This window comes from Balaenoptera physalus, assembly GCF_965194825.1.
Source record: "Balaenoptera physalus genome assembly, chromosome: 3".
Classification (NCBI taxonomy): Eukaryota; Metazoa; Chordata; class Mammalia; order Artiodactyla; family Balaenopteridae; genus Balaenoptera; species Balaenoptera physalus.
This window is the reverse complement of record NC_138890.1, coordinates 4,878,594-4,900,185: the sequence shown is the minus strand read 5'-3', so window position 1 is coordinate 4,900,185 and position 21,592 is coordinate 4,878,594. Positions and strand designations below refer to the sequence as shown.

At 45.7% G+C, this 21,592-nt stretch overlaps 1 protein-coding gene across 1 annotated transcript in view; it reads left to right on the top strand.

The window, feature by feature from the left end:
* MLLT1 (MLLT1 super elongation complex subunit) overlaps nt 1-21,592 on the top strand; it is a 131,854-nt gene that overhangs the window by 14,250 nt on the left and 96,012 nt on the right. The window lies entirely within an intron of this gene.

The window sequence follows — 21,592 nt, the reverse complement described above, 5'->3', positions numbered from 1 at the left end:
CAAATTTCAAATTCTTATAATCTACTTCTAATGACTCATTTTTAAGAAATGATCAAAGGTAAGATTTAGCCACAGGGCTGTTTACGGCAGAACAGATCTTCCTTGACTAATGATGGCATTACATCTGATAAACCCATTGTAGGTTGAAAACATGGTAAGTCGAAAGTGCATTATGGGGAACTGCCTGGCAGTCCAGTGGTTAGGACTCGGCGCTTTCACTGCTGGGGCCCGGGTTCCATCCTTGGTCGGGGAACTGAGATCCCACAAGCCTCGCAGCCCACCCCCCTGCCCAATGCATTACAAACATCGTAGCTTAGCCCAGCCTACCTTAAATGTGCTCAGAGCACCTGTATTAGCCTGTAGTTGGGCAAAATCATCTAACACAGACTATTTCATAATAAAGTGTTGAATATCTCAAGTAATTTATTGAATACAGATGGTCCCTGATTTACGATAGTTCAACTTACAAGTTTTTGACTTTACAATGGTACCAAAGTGACATGCATTCAGCACTTCGAATTTTGAATTTTGATCTTTTCCCAGGCTAGAGGTAGGTCCGATACTATCTCTCTCTCTCTCTTTTTTTTTTTTTTTTTTTTTGGCTGTGCCCCACACGGCTTGTGGGATCTTAGTTCCCCGACCAGGGATTGAACCTGGGCCACCACAGTGAAAGCGCCGAGAACTAACCACTGGACCACCAGGGCATTCCCCCGATACTGTCTCTTGATGCTGAGCTGCAGCAGGGAGCCACAGCTTCCAGCCAGCCGCGTGATCGTGAGGCTAGACAACCACACACTTACAGCCATTCTGTACCCAGACGACCATCCAGTCTCCCTGACAGTCTGGAGGTTGGCATGCAGGGTGGGTAGCGGGGTTGTGGACCAGGAAGTCTCCAGAGACCTCCTCCTTCCAGCTCACACCTCAGCCATCCCTGGGCTGGGGCCCTCCTGTCTTCAAGATCCAAAGCACAGCTTCAGCTGGCACTGAATTCCCATTCCAAGAAACTGGATGGAGCAAGGGAGGAAAGAACAGGCAAGGATGCATGCCAGCCAATCTTGAAAGAAGGCTGCCCCTCACCCCTCCACTTTTTGGGGGTTGCATAGCATTCCATTCTATAGAAGACCCTTAATTAATTAATTAATTTATTTTTAAAAATTAATTTTTATTGGAGTATAGTTGCTTTACAATGTTGTGTTAGTTTCTACTGCACAGTAAAATGAATTAGCTATATATATATATATATATATATTTATATATATATCTCCCCTCTTTTTTGGATTTCCTTCCCAGTTAGGTCACCACAGAGCCTGAGTAGAGATCCCTGGGCTATACAGTATGTTCTCATTAGTTATCTATTTTTTACATAGCATCAACAGTGTATATGTGTCAATTCCAATCTCCCAGTTCCTCCCACCCTCCCCCTTCCACCCTTGGTATCCATACATTTGTCCTCTATGTCTGTGTCTCTATTTCTGCTTTGCAAATAAGATCATCTATACCATTTGTCTAGATTCCACATATATACGTTAATATACGGTATCTGTTTTTCTCTGTCTGCCTTCACTCTGTATGGCAGTCTCTAGGTCCATCCACGTCTCTACAAATGACCCAATTTCGTTTCTTTTTATGGCTGAGTAATATTCCATTGTATATATGTACCACATCTTCTTTATCCATTCCTCTGTTGATGGACATTTAGGTTGCTTCCATGCCCTGGCTATTGTAAATAGTGCTGCTATGAACACTGTGGTACATGTCTCTATTTGAATTATGGTTTTCTCTGGATATATGCCCAGCAGTGGGGTTGCTGGGTCATATGGTAGTTCTATTTTTAGTTTTTTAAGGAACCTCCACACTGTTCTCCATAGTGGCTGTATCAATTTACATTCCTACCAACAGTGTATGAGGGTTCCCTTTTCTCCACACCCTCTCCAGCATTTATTGTTTGTAAATTTTTTGATGATGGCCATTCTGATCAGTGTGAGGTGATACCTCATTGCAGTTTTGATTAGCATTTCTCTAATAATTAGTGATGTTGAGCAGATTTTCATGTGTTTGTTGGCCATCTGTATGAAGAAGACCTTTAATTTATTGAATCAGTCCTTTGTTGGTGGGTATTTTCCTGTGGTGATTTTTTTTTAATCTTACCAATCATCAGATTTGTCTTATTTCTTTGGCCATGTTGTGTGGCTTGTGGAATCTTAGTTCCTCGACCAGGGATTGAACCCGGGCCCCGACAGTGAAAGCACTGAATCCTGACCACCGGACCGCCAGGGAACTCCTAGATTTGTCTTTTTTTTTTTTTTTGAGATTTAAAATAATTGAAGTATAGTTGATTTACAATGTTGTGTTAGTTTCAGGTGTACAACACAGTGATTCAGTTATACATATTTTCTATGTATATATGTGTGTCTGTGTGTGTATATATATATATTCTTTTTCAGATTCTTTTCCCTTATCAGATTTGTCTTTTGAAGAGAGCCCCTGGGCTTGGTCTTCTTTATCTCCATCCAATCTGCTCTGTAATCTCATCTAGTCTCCTGGCTTTAAATACCTGTGTACCAGATGCGTCCTGTGTTTCTCTGTCCTGCCCAGATAACTCTCTCTCCCAGACCTTCCTCCTTGCATCTACCAGGGAGGTCTAATCAGGCCCCTCAAAATGTTTGAGATGGGTTACTAATCTTACTCCCCGCCCCTGTGCATTGCTCCTTCAGCCTTACACTCATACTAAAAAACCCAGAGTCATCCTTGATTTCTCTCCCCAAATCTGTTGGCTAATCCAGTTGGTTCAACTTCCCAAGTTTACCCAGAACCCAGCCCCCTCTCACCAGTCCATGCTGCTTCCCTGATCCAAGCTACCATCATCTCCTACCTGGACAATTGCAGTCACCTACTCCTCCCATTTTTCTCAGCTTCCATTCCTGTTCCCTTGCAAACTGTTCTCCCCACAGGGACCAGAGGAATCCTTTTAAAACTTAACTGAGCTCATGTCATTCTTAGAACCCTCCTATGGCTCAACTCCTAGTCCGAAGAATAGTCTGCAACTCTCTACACAGTCATAGATGCCCCCTCCTGCCCCATGACTCCCCTCCTCCCTCTGTCCCCCTCGCTCACTCCACCGTGGCCACACTGGCCTCCTTGCTAGTCCTCTAACCAGTCAGGCACACATCAGCCTCAGGGCCTTTGCACTGGCTGTTCCTGCTGGCTGGAATGCCCTTCCCTCAGACATCCCCATGGCACCCCCCTCACCTCCATCGAGTCCATACTCACTGTCCCCTTCTGACACCCTGATTTGTGACCACAAGTCCCACCATCATCTCCCAGCACACTGCACCCCCTTCCCCTGCTTTACTTTTCTTTACAGAACTTGTGAGCCTCATCCTTCCCTACTCCAAGTGTGCTTCACTGACCAGCAGCATCAGTATCACCTGGGCTCTTGTTAATAACACAGACTGTTAGGTTCCACCCAGGCCTACTGACTCAGAGCTTGCGTTTGAACAAGATCCCCAGTCCATCCACAGGCACACTGAACTTTGAGAAGCACTCCCATTTGATACATTGACTGCTTATTTTGTTTACTGTCTGTCTCTCCTGATAAAAACATAAGCTCACCAGAGCAAGTGTGACCGAAAGTGGGGTCCGGCTGCTCAGCACTCGAAAGCCAAGGTTGGTGGAAAGGAAAGTTTTGGAGGCTGGCATCCCGGGGGAGAAGGCAGACTCGTGTCCAAAGGCCAACTCCCCACTGACAATCAATGGGCAAGAGCTTTTTAAGGGGAGTTTCGGGGGGATATAGGCAGAAGGAGAAGGCTACATGCAGAAACAGCACAGGCAGCTCTGACAGTCATCTTGAAATTGGTCCTGCGGTGGTCTGAGCAGTGTCATCTTGATTGTTCTACGTCCAGTTCGTCTTCAGTTCCACGGTGGGTTTGTTCCCATTTCCTTGAGGCTGGTTCTCAGAATCGTGGCAGCTTATGTCATGGCTACAGTCTGGTCATCATGTAGTTCACTTCTTTCACCTGGTGGTTTCAGTATCTGCAAAACAGCTCAAAGGACATGGCTCAGAATATTATCTATAGCCCTTGAGAAGGAACTAAAGGTTCCTCCTTTAGGAAGGACTAAACTATTATTTGACTTTAATGACTAAACTATTATTATTTGGTCTTGTTGGACTGTTTTCCTTTGCTTCTGCATTTTTCTCACTTCTCTGATTAGGCTTATTCTTTGGCTAAAGTTTTTCCACAGATAAAAGGCAGGCGGAGGACATGGGGTGGGGGCAAGGTCCTGCTCCATTTCACAAGAGTTTTTCTCTACTTTTTTTCACAGCTATACTTCTGCTTCTAGAACAGTGTTCGGCACATAGTAGGCACTCAGTAAACATTTATTAAGTCAGTGAAGGAATGGCTAGTGGGTGGACAGTGGGTTATGTGAGGCAATGGCGGAGGCAGATGTACCAGCCAGGGTTGTTGGTTGAAAGCAACAGAAACTGTCTTAAGCAAAAAGGGAATCTTGTTCAGAGAAGAGGCAAATGTGCCCCAGAAAGAAGGCAGCTGACAAAGGGGAGCTAACTGCTAAGGAAGTGGACGTGAGGAGTACAGACGGCATCACCGGGTAATACAATACGCAGGATAGCAAACGATGATGAGAAACACCATCATAATCTAACGTCGATTACAAGGGAAAGGGGGAAATCCTTCCAAGGGCCCTTTCAATCCTACCAAAGACGTATCTACTAAAACACTGCAAGTTAATGCTCTGAAGCAGAGACATCTTTTTTTTCTGTCCTAAACTACACAGATATCAAGGCAGTAACACTTGGAGCCGTGTAAATTTAAAGAGGTGGGAAAATAGGAGATACTTAAAGCAGGACCGGAGAAGCATGGCTGACTTTGTGGAAATGGACCTGTATTTGGAGAGTTCTCACAGCAAAACTGGGATAATCATGCCCTTCCCAGAGTTGCTGTGAGAATTATAGGTGAAAACCCTTTTAAATTGTTAAGGGCTAGCTGTTGTTATTATTATGACCTAGTTGCTACAAAGGCCTCTGTGGGTGTTCATGTACTTATCTAGCTTGCACCCCTCACTTTTGAGCCCCGCTTTCTCTTACCTTCTCTGCTTGGGTTGGTTTTTTTAATTAAAAGATATCATATGTGCAAAGTGTCTGACAAAAAAAAAAAAAAAAAAGGGAATCTTGTAGACACCAGAGGTTTCCCAGCATCTGTGTCAGTCTGGAATCTCCACCTTGGAAGAAAATAGGCAGAAGTTTCCAGAGGCTGAGCATCAGGGGCAGTTTGGCTAGGAGGTCACAGCCACCTTGGTGGACACTGCTACAAGGAATGAAGTCCCCCCTCCCAAAAGAAATAATTGGATGTTGGAAAGCCAAAAAAGAAAAAAAAAACCCACAAAAAGTAAAAAGACATGACAGACATCTTCTACAAAGGGAGATCAGTGACAGGGCAGGTGTAGCCATTCAAAAGAGAAATATGGTGGAGGTACAATCTATAGGGGAGGGGGGATGGATTTGTGAAATGTTTAGGAAGAACAGACAGGCCTTGCAGATTGTGGGATCAATTATTCTCCAAAAGTCATACTTCTCCTTTAGCAGTTATCTATTGCTGTGTAACATATTACCCCATAATTTAGTGGCTTAAAATAATAACAATACATTAAACATTATCATTAAAAATAAACATTATCTCACATAATTTCTGTCGGTCAGGAACCTACAGGCAGCTTAGCTAGGTGTTCTGACTTGGGGTCTTTCCTAAAGTTGGGGTCGAACTATCAGCCAGGGCTGCAGTCGTATCTAAAGGCTCAACTCGGGAATTCCCTGGCGGTCCAGTGGTTAAGACTTGGCACTATCACCGCGGTGGTCCAGGTTCAATCCCTGGTCAGGGAACTAAGATCCCGCATGCCTCGAGGCACGACCAAAAATAAATAAATAAATAAAGTGTCAACTAGTTGAAGGATTTACTTCCAAGATGGCTCACTCACATGGCTAGCAAGTTGGATGCCAGACAAGTTGGATGGCTAGCTACTGTCAGGAGGCTTCAGTTCTTCCCCATGTAGACCTCTTGGTTAATTGAGTGTCCTCACAACATGGTGGCCAGCTCCCCCCTAGAGCAATCGATCCAAAAGAGCACCGTGGAAGCTGTAATATCTTATCCAACCTAGCTTTGGGAGTCAGACATTGTTACTTCCACAGTATTCTAGTGGTCACACAATTCAGTGTGAGGCCGGGGACTATGCCAGGGGTGGATACCAAGAGGTGGGCATCATTGGAGATCATCTCAAAGGGTGGTTGCCACACCTTCCCATCCTGGGACTGCATTTCTCAGCATTCCTTGCATCTGAAGAGTCGTGTGGTGAGTTCACCAGTGGACCCTGCAAGGAGATGATGTATGACCCTTCCAAGCCAAGGAGCTTTAGAAGCAGGTATGACTTCTCCCCTCTCGTCCCCTTCCACCAGCTCTTGCAGCTGAATGCAGTGGCCTGATAAAGATGGCAGAACTGCAGAAGGAGCCTGGGGAGGGAGCCACCTGCCAATCAGGAACATACATTTTGTATTTTAGATGACCGAGCAACAAACTTCCATCCTATCTGAGTCATTAAACATTTTGGGATTTGTTCGTTGTAGCAGCTACTATTACCTAATTAATTCAGGAGTGGATTGAATATGGTGGGGGAGGGGAGGGAAGGTTCAGATCTTTCTGGCTGGGGCCATCGGGCGCATGGAGGTGCATTTTACTGAGACGGGGATGTAGGTTTGGGGGAAGATGGTGAGTTAGTTTAGGACAGGGTCTGTCAACCTTGGCACCACTGACATTTGGGGTTGAATAGTTCTTTGCTGTCGGGGCCGGTCATCCCATGCACCTGGCCTCCTTCCACTAGGTGTCAGTAACATTCCCCCAATCACGTCGACCATAAAGGTCTCTAGACATTGCCCAATATCCCTGGTTGAGAAACACTGGGTTAGGATCTGGTGAGTTAGGGCAGCCTGTGGATATCCAAGCGGAGATTTCCAGGAAGCCGATGGTTCTGTAATTCTGGCACTCAGGCAGCATGGGAGCAGGTGAGATCTCCCCTCCTCCACCCTGCCCCAGGAACAGGTTGGAGTGAGAAGAGGGAGCCAGGGCTGGGGGTGGGGGCAGTCACAGGTCCAAGGAAGAGAATGGATCAAGCGGAAGAACGAATCTGGCAGGCGCACAAGCTGTTGAGATTAGCCATCAGTTCCTTTTTTTGTTTTTTTTGGCTGGCTTTCGGGATCTTAGTTCCCCGACCAGGGATCGAACCTGGGCCCTCGGCAGTGAGAGCGAAGAGTCCTAACCACTGGACCACCAGGGAATTCCCAGCCATCAGTTTTAGAAGCATCAGCTGCTTTGGGAAGCCATTGTGAGGGGGGGGGCATTTAAATGGGGTGTCAGCAATGAAAATGATGTTGTGCATTCATTTTTATTGACATGGAAAGAGTCCCATGGTGTATTTTTTAAAATTATTGGAGTGAAACATACACTCAGTAAAGTGCAAACATCTTAACTGTATAGCCCAGTGAATTTGTTTTTTAGATGGGTGTACACCCGAGTAACCATCACCCCGTCCAAGATCTAGAAAGTTCCTCCGTGTCCCTTCTCAATCAATACATCCTGGACATCCCAAGATAGCACCATTTGATTCCCTCGATGTGATTTGTAAGGGGGAAAACAAGCAGGTAATAAGACAATGCTGACACCACAATCTCATTGTTGCAAATGTATGTGGGTGGGACCACACACCCCTAGACTAGATGCTAAGAGTCTGTGAGTGGAGGGGTTCAGGTAATTTTTATTTTCTTCTTTTTATTCATTTGTGGGTCATATCATGAGCATGTTGTGCTTTTTTAAAAATTGAGGTGAAGGACTTCCCTGGTGGCGCAGTGGTTAAGAATCCTCCTGCCAATGCAGGGGACTCGGGTTCGAGCCCTGGTCTGGGAAGATCCCGCATGCTGCGGAGCAACTAAGCCCGTGCACCACAACTACTGAGCCTGCGCTCCAGAGCCCGTGAGCCACAACTACTGAAGCCCGCACGCCTAGAGCCCGTGCTCCACAACAAGAGAAGCCACTGCAATGAGAAGCCTGCGCACCGCAAGGAAGAATAGCCCCCGCTCACCGCAACTAGAGAAAGCCCACGCGCAGCAACGAAGACCCAGAGCAGCCAAAAATAAAATTAGTTAATTAATTAATTAATAAAAATAGTTAAGGGGTGGTGGAGTAAGGGGAGAGAGTCCTGGGTTCAATCTCTACCCCACTACTTATTTCCTGGGGCCTTGGGTGAGGATCTGAACGTTTCATAACTGCATTCTCCTCACCCGACAAATAGGGAGAATCCTCTTCTGGTCAAGTGATTAGGTACATCATAAAAGTCTCTCTCTGTTACTTTACCCCCTACACACACACACACACTCACACGCTCAAAAAATGCAGTCCATCTGGTAGACCAAGCCTTTAAAATTCGGTATTCATGACAGGAACACAATAAAAAATGGTGGGAAACCATGAGGGTTTCTAAACTTAAGTCATTCAAATGTGTGCTAGCTATACAATCATGAATAATTTTATTCTAAATCCCCTCATTTAAAACATTTACATACATTTATTTTAAAATAGAAAATTTAAATGACTGCCATACATGGAAAAATGGAATGACATACCAGACATTGAATAAAAAAGTACAGTGAAAGCAAAACACTGTTTTTAAGTTGGGGGAGAGGAGCCCCACTTCTCCATATGCTCCTGGTAAGCTGCCCTAGATATTCACAGCTGACTGCCTCAAAATGCCAGAACCATCAACTAAGCCCATCAGACCCCTGACCCATTTCTGCCAGTTTCTCAATGAGGCCACAACTCCATCACCCAAAGACCACAACTCTGTACATTCCTATTTTTTACGTTCTCCCTTCCCTGTCCAAGTTGGTTTAAAGTCAACTCTATTGAAGTATAATGTCCATTTAATAAAATGTATCCATTTTAAGTGTACAGTTTGATGGGTTTTGACAAATCCATGGTGTCACCATTACCCCAATCAATACAGAGAATATCTCCATCACCCCCAAAAGAATCCCCTGGGTCCCCTTGCAGTCAACCCCCATCCCATCCTCATCCCCAAACAACCATTGATCCGATTTTCTGTCACTCTAGATTAGATTTCTCTTCACTAGAATTTCATATAAATGGAACCATATAGTATGTAGTCTTTTGTGGCTGGCTTCTTTCATTCAGCATGATGTTTTTGAGATTCACTCGTGCCTTTGTGTATATTCATTGATTCATTCATTCCTCTTCATGGCTGAATAATATTCCATTGTATGGATGTACCAGAGTTGATCTGTTCTGGACATCTGGGTTGTTTCCAGTTTGGGGCTATTACAAATAAAGCTGCTCTGAACATTGGTGTATAAGACTGTGTGGGGAAAAAAAAAGAAAAGAGGGAACTCCCTGGCAGTCCAGTGGTTAGGACTCTGCACTCTTACTGCCAAGGGCCCAGGTTCAATCCCTGGTCGGGGAACTAAGATCCCACAAGCCATGGCGTGGCCAAAAAAGAAAAAGAAAAGAGAACTGAACTTTACCAAAAAAAAAAAAAAAAAAAAAAAAAGATTTTGTATGAGCATACATTTTTGCTTCTCATGGGTAAATACCAAACGTGGAATGGCTAGATCATATGGGAAGTGTGTATTTAACTTGGGAAGAAACTGCCACATCATTTTCCAAAGCAGCTGCACCATTTTACATGCCTAACAGCAACGTCTGAGAATTCCAGTTGCTCCACGTCCTCAATATAGTTTTGTATGGACAAGTTACTGTTTTAAAATCTTAGTTCTTCCAGCAGGTGGTGTAGTGATATCTCATGGTGGTTTTCCTGTTCATTTTCCCAATGACTAATGCTTTTGAGCATCTTTTCATGTGCCTTGTGGCCATCTCTATGTCTTCTTTTGCAAAGTATCTGTTCCAAACCCTTTGCCATTTTGTTTGTCTTTTTTTTTTTTTTTTTTTTTTGGCCGCTCCAGGTGGCTTGTGGGATCTTAGTTCCCTGACCAGGGATCAAACCCATGCCCCCTGCAGTGGAAGCGTGGAGTCCTAACCACTGGACCGCCAGGGAATTCCCTTGTCTTCTTCTTATTGAGTTGTAAGGGTTCTTTATGTGTTCTGGCAATAAGCCCTTTGTCAGATATATGTATTCCAAATACCTTCCTCCAGTTAATGGCGTGCCTTTTCATTTCTTAAATGGTCCTCCTCAAATCTTGAGATGCTTCAGTTGTGCCAGAAGTCATGGTCCTTCATAAGCAAAATTCCCTGTATTCTCAATGTCTTCAGAGATCATTCTCTTTACCTTCTCGCCCTAACAGATGCCTGGCTCTTTCCCAAGGATCGGAGGCTCTTAAGTCGTGGCTATTTTTTCTCCAACTCTTTGCACTTTTGTGCCTCTTGTGATGAAGTGGGTGTCTTTGCCCCATCATTGTTCCTAACTCTCCCCTCAAACTCTGCAGCTTCGAATCTCAGGCCATCAAACAATTCTCTCTACTACCTGTCCTTGCTGCTTTGTCCATCAACCCTCAGGTCACCCCCTCCTTTACTATTTTCCCTTCTGGTTCTTTTCTTTTTTAAAATATTTATTTATTTATTTATTTATGGCTGTGTTGGGTCTTCGTTTCTGTGCGAGGGCTTTCTCTAGTTGTGGCGAGCGGGGGCCACTCTTCATTGCGGTGCGCGGGCCTCTCACTATCGTGGCCTCTCTTGTTGCGGAGCACAGGCTCCAGACGTGCAGGCTCAGTAATTGTGGCTCACGGGCTCAGTTGCTCCGCGGCATGTGGGATCTTCCCAGACCAGGGCTCGAACCCATGTCCCCTGCATTGGCAGGCAGATTCTCAACCACTGTGCCACCAGGGAAGCCCCTGGTTCTTTTCTTGAAAACTCCTCTGGGCATACTTCTTAGTGACTTCAGGATCCACGTGGGCCAGGGTTTCCCAACTTTGGCACTGTTGACATTTGGAGCCATGTCATTCTTGCTTGTGGGGTCTGCCCTGTGTATTGTGGGATTTTGAACAACGTCCCTGACCCCTACCCACCCAATGCCAGTAGAAAACCCACCACCCCTAAGTGTGACAACCAAAAATGTCTCTAGATGTGATCAAGTGTCCCCCAGGGGGCAGACTCGCCCTTGATGGAGAACCACGGAGCTTGATGATCCTTCCAGGTGTGTGACTTTCAAATCCTTTAACTCTTCTCTCCCAATGACCTCGTCCTCCCCTCTACCTCAGCCTCCAGCTCTCATGGTCTTATTTTAGACCTTGACGTGTACAGAAATTGCATCCCTTTCCGTATTCTCAAACACTCCACTCATTGATCCACACTTCTTTTCTTTCCATCTCACTCCTTTTTGTGTTCCTGTTCAAGCAATCCTTTAGCTCTGCTAGAACCTGTCATCCGTGGGTCATTGCCCCATTCTCCTGTGCTCTCACCCACTTTAGAGCCATGGTCTGTCATTACAATCCCTCCTTGACATATACCCTCAACCCCCTCCTCTATCTCTTCCTTCATCCCATTGATCTGGCCGGACTTAGTTAAAGCCAACCCTCCATCCACTCCTCACCTGTACCTGGGCAGTCTCGCACACAGCCGTGCCGACTGGTCTCCCTTGAGACTCTAGACCTGTAATCCGCTGCTCAGCACTACCACATCCCCCAGTCCCTTCACTCACCAACTCTCTCATAGGCTAATGTCCTACCCTTCCATCTCCCCTCAAGCCTCCCCCTTCCTCCTGACTCTCAGCTCTGGACCTCACCTCCTACCTTCTGCGAAAACAAAGCCACAGAAGAGAACTTCCACGGCATCCCAGCACACCTACCCACGTCCCTTCATCTGGGCTGTCAGCGTTACCTTCTTCTTTGTTATTGTGACGGAGCTGTCCGTGCTCCCGGCCAAGGTCAACTTTCCACCTACGCCCTGGATTCCATTCCACTCGAGGCCATCGCTCTAACAAGTCTCTGCTTTCTCTCATAACAGCAGATGTCCCCTCTCTCCTCCATTATTGCCATTAGCTTATAGACATGTGATAATTTCTGTGAGATATATACATATATATATATCTCACATCTTCTCTATCCACTCCTCTGTCGATGGACACTTAGGTTGCTTCCACATCTTGGCTATTGTGAATAGTGCTGCCATGAACACTGGGGTGCATGGATCTTTTTGAATTAGAGTTTTGTCTGGATATATGCCCGGGAGTGGGATCGCTGGATCATACGGTAGCTCTATTTTTAGTTTTCTGAGGAACCTCCATACTGTTCTCCATAGTGGCTGAACCAACTTACATTCTGGGGGGAGGGACACAATTTAACCCGTAACCCAGCCTTTGAGAGGGGGCTGGGAAGGGACAGGCAGGGTCTCTCCCTGTGGACCACAGTGATCTCAGCTTTGATGTTGAAGAGAAACGTTGGCCTTTGGGGCTAGATTTACAAGTCTGAATCTTTTGAACCTTAAAATCTGGCAGAAATCCCAGCTGGCAATATGTCTCCCCAGTTTTGTCACCATTCCCCTGCAGATGAATAACAGAAGGTGTGCGATAAAGGTTAATCTCAGAATAACCATTGGGGGTTAATGGATTTCGGAAGACAAGGCACTGAAAGATACATTTCACAGAACTTTCTCATTTGAGGGAGGAACAGGACAGAGGTTTGATTAAGGAGATACTTCCAAGTTTGTTGTCAGATTGAGCAAATTAAAATGCAGAATGCCCATTTCGATGTGAATTTCAGATACACAAGGAATCATGTTTTAGTGTAAGTCCATCCCATGCAATATAGAGGACACACTCATGCTAAAAATTATTCACTGTTTATCTGAAATTCAAATTTAATTGGGCATCCTGCATTTTATCTGGCAACCCTTTTCCAAACGAATAATGGAGTTAAGCCACGTTAGAAAGCTATTGTGATGGAGTTTTTGAAACTTTGAGGCCACTTCAGGGTGTGGGTGAAGCAGAAACGGTTCACAACACACACTGACCCCAATGAAAACCCAGTGCGACTCTTACAAGGTGCAACCCCCCCTCCCCCCTCTGAGGTGACCACTTCTCTGGATTTGGTGTTCACCATTCCTTTGCTTTTTTTTTTTTTCTTTTTTTAAAGCATTTTATCACATCTGCATGTCCCCCTAAACCTAAGGCAATATTAAAAATATTGGCCAGATCTTAACCCTTTAGCTGCTGGGTCGTGAAGAAGTCCGTAGGGTCACAGGGGCAAAGCCAGGGTGCTCAGGAACGTGCTGGAGTGAGGGAGGCTGGGAGCAGCGGCTACCTACCAACCAGTTTTGCCATATTTTATCAACTGGTACATTCATACAAGGGTGTGACTGCTGGGTAGCAGCCCTGCCCTAAATACTATTTGTTGAATGTAGCCTTACTTTTTTTTTTTAATCATTCTATAAACAGATATACTGTTTTATGACATGGCTTAATTTCTTTCTTTTGTTTTTGTTTTGGCCGAGCACGATCTTGTTGGGAGTCATTCTCATTAATGCATGTCCCTGCTGTTCATTACTTTATGTGTCATCCATTGAATGACTACCCCACCATTTATTCATCTAGTCTGCAGTTCAGGAATATTCCAGGGTTTTGCTAGGGCTAGCAGGGCTGCTCTGAATAATCTTGTACATGAAATCTGGATCCACGTGTCAGAGTTTCTCAGGGGGACGTAAATCTGGGAAGGGAGTTCCCAATCGTAGGATCCATTCATTTTCAGCTTTACTGGACGTGTCACAAAGATTCAAGCTCCCTTTCCACGGGGCAAGGTTGTTCCTGGGGAGCAGCTGCTGTGCCAGAGACTACATTTCCCAGCTTCCCTTGCAGCTAGTTGAGGTCATATGACTTGTTTTGACCAATAGAAAGTATGCCAAAGTGAGGTGTGCTCTGGGACTGAGATGGTTAAGGATACAGTGTGTCTTCCTTATGCTGTCCTTTCCTGCTAGGGCTGCTCTGAAAGCTACATGCCGGGCGGGTGGAAGCCACATGTTGGGAATGGAGGCATCACAGACGGAAGGAGCCTGGACCACTTGACAGACTGCCTTCCAGGGTAGAAGCACACACTCAGTGGACTTAGTTTATGTAAGAAATAAACTTTCACTCTTAAGGTACCGAGATCTGCTGTATTTTCTTATTCCAGCAATTGACTGACCCTGCCCAGTAATATATTAGATCATGTTAAATTGTTTTCCGAAATGGTTGCCCACCTCACATTTCTCTCAGTGAGGGGTGAGCGTTTCCTTGCTTCTCATTCTCACCAATGCTTTTAATTTGCCAACTTTATTTTAAATTATTGTTTCCCTTTTCTGGCCGCGCCACACAGTTTGCGGGATCTTAGTTCCCCGACCAGGGATTGACCCCAGGCCCTCGGCAGTGAGACCATGGAGTCCTAACCACTGAACCTCCAGGGAATTCCCTTAATTTGCCAACTTAAAAAGAAAACCTTTTTATCTTGAAACATTTCTGTTGCAACAGAAAAGTTGCAAGAAGAGTTCAATGAACTGCGGAGTACCTTTCACCCAAATTTACCAATCACTAACATTTTGCCATTTTCCCCTCCCCCTTCTCTATTTATTTATTTATTTATTTTTATTTTTGGCTGTGTTGGGTCTTCGTTTTTGTGCGAGGGCTTTCTCTAGTTGCGGCGAGCGGGGACCACTCTCCATCGCGGTGCGCCGGCCTCTCACTACCGCGGCCTCTCTTGTTGCGGAGCACAGGCTCCAGACGCGCAGGCTCAATAGTTGTGGTCCACGGGCCCAGTTGCTCCGCGGCATGTGGGATCTTCCCAGACCAGGACTCGAACCCGTGTCCCCTGCATTACCAGGCGGATTCTCAACCACTGCACCACCAGGGAAGCGCCCCCCTCTCTATTTTTGAAGAACTATTTCACAGCAGCTTGTAAGCATCATGTCCCTTCACCCCTAAATATTTAAGCATGTATCTCCTAAGAACTAGGCCACTCTCTTACGTAACCACGATTCATTTATCAAATTCAGAAAATTTCCACAGATATAATATTATTATCTAATAAACAGTCCGTATTCAAAGTTCACCAATTGCCCAGTCATGTCCTTCATGGCCTTGGGCATTTTCAGACTTTAAATTTTTGCCCCTCTGCACCTGTAACCAGGATTTATTTAAACATCATCTTTAAATGAACTCACTTTTCAAAAACGTAATTACATACATTTATTTCAGGAGGCAATTTTACATTGCTCCCCTAAATGGAAAGCTAGAAAAGTAAGCAAGTAGAAAGCAACTCTAAAAGCTTATACTAGAGTATATGCACACACACACACACACACACACACACACACACACATCTCAAGAAAGGGAAGTTAAAGGCCAAAATGCTAATAATACTGAGGATATATCTGGGTAGTTAGGGTCCTCATATTTTCCTGTATTTTTAAATTTGTGATAGTAAGTTGCTTTTCTTTTTTAAAATACTGTACTGTTAAAATATGTCTTAGAAATTTAAATTGCACTGATTTCAATTTTCATGATTGTGAGCTCTTGGTCAAGCTTTGTATGTGCCATATATATATTTCTTAAAAACCTAATTATTAAATGAAGAACCCCAAAACAAAACAAAACAAAAATAAATGCTTGGAACTTCCCTGGTGGCACAGTGATTAAGAATCTGCCTGCCAATGCAGGGGACACAGGTTCGAGCCCTGGTCCGGGAAGATCCCAGGTGCCCCAGAGCAACTAAGCCAGTGCGCCACAACTACTGAGCCTGCACTCTAGAGCCCGTGAGCCACAACTACTGAACCCGTGTGCCACAACTACTGAGCCCATGTGCCACAACTACTGAAAGCCCGAGTGCCTAGAGCTTGTGCTCTGCAACAAGAGAAGCCAGCACAATGAGAAGCCCATGCACTGCAACGAAGAGTAGCCCCCACTCACCGCAACTAGAGAAAGCCCACGCGCAGCAACGAAGACCCAATGCAGCCAAAAATAAATAAATAAATAAATTTATTTTTAAAAATAAAAAATAACAAATAAAATAAAATAAAATAAAATGTGTTAGTTTCAGATGTACAGCACAGTGATTCAGATATATGTATATATATGTATATTCTTTTCCCTTATAGGTTATTATATATTGAGTATAGTTCCCTGTGCTATACAGTAGGTCTTGTTGTTTAACTTTTATATATAGTAGTGTGTATCTGTTAATCCTAAACTCCTAGTTTATCCCTCTCCCCTTTCCCCTTTGGTAACCATAAATATGTTTTCTAGATTCCACATATAAGCAATATCATATAGTATTTGTCTTTGTCTGGCTTACTTCACTTGTGATAATCTCTAGGTCCATCCCTGTTGCTGTAAATGGCATTATTTCATACTTTTTTTTTTTTTTTTTTTAAAGAATTGGTCTTTTCTTCAGAGCCCTAACACTCTTTTTTTTTTTTTAATTAATTTATTTATTTATTTATATTTGGCTGTGTTGGGTCTTCGTTTCTGTGCGAGGGCTTTCTCCAGTTGCGGAGAGCGGGGGCCTCTCTTCATCGCGGTGCGCGGGCCTCTCACTGTCGCGGCCTCTCCCGTTGCGGAGCACAAGCTCCAGACGCGCAAGCTCAGTAGTTGTGGCTCACGGGCATAGTTGCTCCGCGGCATGTGGGATCTTCCCAGACCAGGGCTCGAACCCGTGTCCCCTGCATTGGCAGGCAGACTCTTAACCACTGCGCCACCAGGGAAGCCCTATTTCATACTTAAAAAAAATTTTTTTTTTATTTATTTGTTTATTTTGGTTGTGTCTGGTCTTAGTTGCAAGCACACGGGATCTTCATTGAGGCACATGGGATCTTTTCGTTGTGGCACATGGGCTCTTTGTTGTGGCATTCGGGCTTCTCTCTAGTTGTGGCGTGCAGGTTTTCTCTTCTCTAGTTGTGGTGCATGGGCTCCAGAGTGCATGGGCTCTATAGTTTGCGGCACTAGGGCTCTCTAGTTGAGACGCACAAGCTCAGTAGTTGTGGCACGTGGGCTTAGTTGCCCCGTGGCAAGTGGGATCTTAGTTCCCCGACCAGGGATTGAATCCACGTCCCCTGCATTGGAAGGTAGATTCTTTACCACTGGACCACCAGGGAAGTCCCTCATTCTTTTTTTATGGCTGAGTAATATTCCATTGTATATCTATATACCACATCTTCTTTGTCCATTCCTCTGTTGATGGACATTTAGGTTGATTCCATATCCTGGCTATTGTAAACAGTGCTGCAATGAACATTGGGGTGCATGCATCTTTTGGAATTGGAGTTCCCTCCAGATATATGCCCAGGAGTGGATTGCAGGATCATATGGTAGTTCTATTTTAAGTTTTTAAGGAACCTCCATACTGTTCTCCATAGTGGCTGTCAATCACGCTGTTTTAAAAAATCAATACGGAGAAGCCAAAAGGTGATATTAAATTTCTAGCCCAGAAGGGGAGACCAAGAATTGTTAGAGAGGCTCTAAAGATACACTAGCATCCAACTGAGATTTTCTCATTGGCTGAATCAGCCAGAAAGAGACATCAAAAGATACTGTCTTGGGACTTCCCTGGTGGTCCAGTGGTTAAGACTGCACGCTTCCATTTCAGGGGGCACGGGTTTGATCCCTTGTCAGGGAACTAAGATACCGCATGCCACATGGTGAGGCCAAAAATAAAATACTAACTTTCTCATAATGGGATCCCATGTTCTTTAAGGCCATAAAGGGGTGCATGTCCCACACTTTGGGGAACATTGTCTCCTTCTTGTGTGTGACTCTGGGGCAGGTCACTTCAACCTTTGAGAGCCTCCGTTGTCTCCTCTGTGAAGTGGGAAGGCACATCACCCATTTGAGGGGGAGGGACCTTGGTGATTAAGAACAGTTACTTTGTTTTGTTTTGTTTTTTCGCCACACCATGAAGCTTGCTGGATCTTAGTTCCCTGACCAGGGATCAAACCTGGATCCTGGCAGTGGAAACACCAAGTCCTAACCACTGGACCACCAGGGAATTCCCTAAGAACAGTTACTTTTTTTTGTTTTTTGTTTTTCCTTTTTTTTTTTTAATTTGGTTGCTCTGGGTCTTAGTTGTGGCTCTTGGGCTCCTTAGTTGTGGCATGCGAACTCTTAGTTGTGGCATGCATGTGGAATCTAGTTCCCTGGCCAGGGATCGAACCTGGGCCCCCTGCGTTGGGAGCTCGGAGTCTTAACCACTGTGCCACCAGGGAAGTCCCAGAACGGTTACTTTGGAGACCCAGGTTTAGTTCCACACCCTGGAGCTCCTGGGGTATCTGAGACAATGAAATGAGATAATGCTTAGCACAGTGCTTAGAACTGCTAATAAACATTAGCCCAGCACTGGCTGGTGGAAATCTTATGTGACCTACATGTGCAACTTAAAATTTTCTAGTAGCCACATCTCGGAAAGTAAAGAGGAACAGCTAACATGAATTCTAATGACGACATGATGCTCAGTGAAATAAGCCAGACACCAAAAAAAGACAAGTACTAAATGATTCCACTTATAGGAGGTTCTAGAGGAGTCCAATTCATGCACACAGGAAGTAGATGGTGGGGGCCGGGGGCCGGGGGAGGGGGACAGAGTTTCATTTTTACAAGACGGAGAGTCCTGGAGGTGGATGGTGGGGATGGTTGTCCAACAATGTGAATGTACTTAATGCCACTGAACTGTACACTTAAAAACGGTTAAGATGGCAAGTGTTATGTTCTGTGTATTTTCCCATGGTTAAAAGTAGGAATAAAACTTAAAAGAATTATAGTGAAGAAGGCTTCAAAATATGGAAGGCTGTTAATGACATTTTAAGTGAAAAAATTAGGAACGACATACAACGACACCCAAATCTTTGTAAAAAAAAAATAATAATAATACTAATGATTGTTTAAGCCAAAAACCCTAACCCTAACCCAATATTAACAGCAGTTATCTCTGGACTGTAAGATTATCAGCGAGTTTCATTTTCTCTTGTCAGCTCTTTGTCAGCCTCCTCACCGCCCCACTGGCATCTACCTCCCACCCCTTCAAACCCCGTGGGAGCTGATCTGGGGTGAGATGCCCATGTCCATCATGGACAAAGTCCCATCCGCTGCTTCACTTCCGATGAGGTGAGGTCCCCATTCCCATCCCCCACCATGCTGTCAAGTCCATCCTCATCCCCAAACCCATCCCAACGTTGTTCTCCAACTCACCCCCAACGATGTCCCCGTCCCCGTCCCCACTTCCATCCCCAGCGCCTTCCATTTCCAATGCTGCCTTTAGCCTCATCTCCAGTCCCAACTCAGCCTCCACCCTCCACCCCAACCTGATCCCCAGGCCAGTTCCCAACCCTGTATCCATTCTTATCCCCAGTTCCATCCTCGTGTCTATCTCAACCTCAATTTAGTTCAGCCCCAGCCCTCATCCCGCTAACCCTCTTCCGTGAGTAGATGATTGGTTCCCTCCAAATGTCCACATCCTCGTTACCAAAACCTGGGAATATGTCACCTTCCACGGCAAAGGTGTCATTGAATTGAGGATCTTGAGAGGAGGATATTGTCTCGCATTGTCCTCGTGGACCCAGTGTCATCACAAGGGTCTTTTTTAAATTTTAATATGTATTTATTTATTTATCTGGCTGCACCAGGTCTTAATTGCGGCATGCAGGATCTAGTTCCCTAACCAGGGATCGAAGCCAGCCCCCCTGCATTGGGAGCATGGAGTCTTAGCCACTGGACCACCAGGGAAGTCCCCATCACAAGGGTCTTTATAAGAAGGTCCAGATCAGAGAAAAGGGGTAAGATGATGGCATCAAAAGGACGGATGATGAATTTTGGTTTTCTTCTCTTTTTTTTTTTTGGTCTGCGATGGGTCTTCATTGCTGCACTTGGGCTTCTCACTGTGGTAGCTTCTCTTGTTGCGGAGCATGGGCTCTAGGCGCACAGGCTTCGGTAGTTGTGGCACGCGGGCTCAGTAGTTGTGGCTCGTGGGCTCTAGAGCGCAGGCTCAGTAGCTGTGGTGCACGGGCTTAGTTACTCCGGGGCATGTGGGATCTTCCCGGACCAGGGCTCGAACCCGTGTCCCCTGCATTGGCAGGTGGGTTCTTAACCACTGCGCCACCAGGGAAGTCCCGGATGATGCACTTTGAAGATGGAGGAAGGGGCCATGAGCCAAGGAATGCAGGCAGCCCCTAGAAGCTAGAGAAAGCCAGGATGTGGATTCTTCCCTGGAGCCTCCAGAAGGAGCCAGCCCTGCCCACACCTGGGTTTTTGCCCCATAGGACGCCTTCCGAACTCCTGATCTCCAGAACCGTACGATAGTAAATGTGTGTTGTCTCAAGCCAGTGTTTGTGCTAATTTGTTGCAGCGGCCACGGAGACGCGTCACCCCTCCACCCAAGCTCTGGCCCTTCATACCTGCTCGCTGATAGAGGGCGAGTACCACCCCCTCAGCACCCACACACCTGTCTCACCATCCTGTTGCCCCTGTGCGCGTGGGCAGTACAGGGTGATTCGCCAAACTCCAGGCTGGGCTGGGCATGGGCACCTGTTACCACCTTGCTTCCGGCTGCTAAACCCTTAAGCAAGATCCAGGAGAGCCAGATCCTGATGGCTGTGTCCTCGCCCACATTTGACTAGGGAGGGACACAGGAGGCCGTCTGCTTCCAGCTGGGCCGGGAGAGGCTGGGGTGGCAGCGGTGGCGGTGTGGGTGTGTGTTTTAATATTTATTTTTTTATTTGGCCGTTCCGGGTCTTAGTTGCAGCACATGGGATCTTTAGCTGCCTTGCGGCGTGTGAGATCTAGTTCCCTGACCAGGGATCGAACCCGGGCCCCCTGCATTGGGAGCCCGGAGTCTTAGCCACTGGACCACCAGGGAAGTCCCAGTGGTGTGTGTTTGCTCTTCTGGTCCACCTGGGGAAGGAATTTGGGGCCAGGGCTATGGCTACAGGTGGGTTTTTTGCTGATCTAGGGGTGTAGAGAGCCAGGTCGAGCTTTTAATTCAGGCTCTGGAAACTTCTGTCACCTCTAAACGTGACGTCTTTCTCATCCCTCCAGAGGATCTCGAAGGCGGCTCTCTGCGTACTTGGAAGAGTGTGAACATGGAAGCATTTTACACCTTGTAGATCAGGGATCCCCAACCCCCAGGCCATGGTCCACGGCCTGTTAGGAACTGGTCCACGAAACTGGTTCCTGGTGCCAAAAAGGTTGGGGACCGCTGTTGTAGATGATGATGGCGATGATGATGGTTTAATAGCCTCTTTTTTTTTTTTTTTTTTTTAACATCTTTATTGAAGTATAATTGCCTTACAATGGTGTGTTAGCTTCTGCTTTATAACAAAGTGAATCAGTTATACATATACAATATGTTCCCATTTCTCTTCCCTCTTGCATCTCCCTCCCTCCCACCCTCCCCATCCCATCCCTCTAGATGGTCACAAAGCACCGAGCTGATCTCCCTGTGCTATGCGGCTGCTTCCCACTAGTTATCTATTTTACATTTGGTGGTGTATATATGTCCATGACACTCTCTTACCCTGTCACATCTCACCCCACCCCCTCCCCATATCCTCAAGTC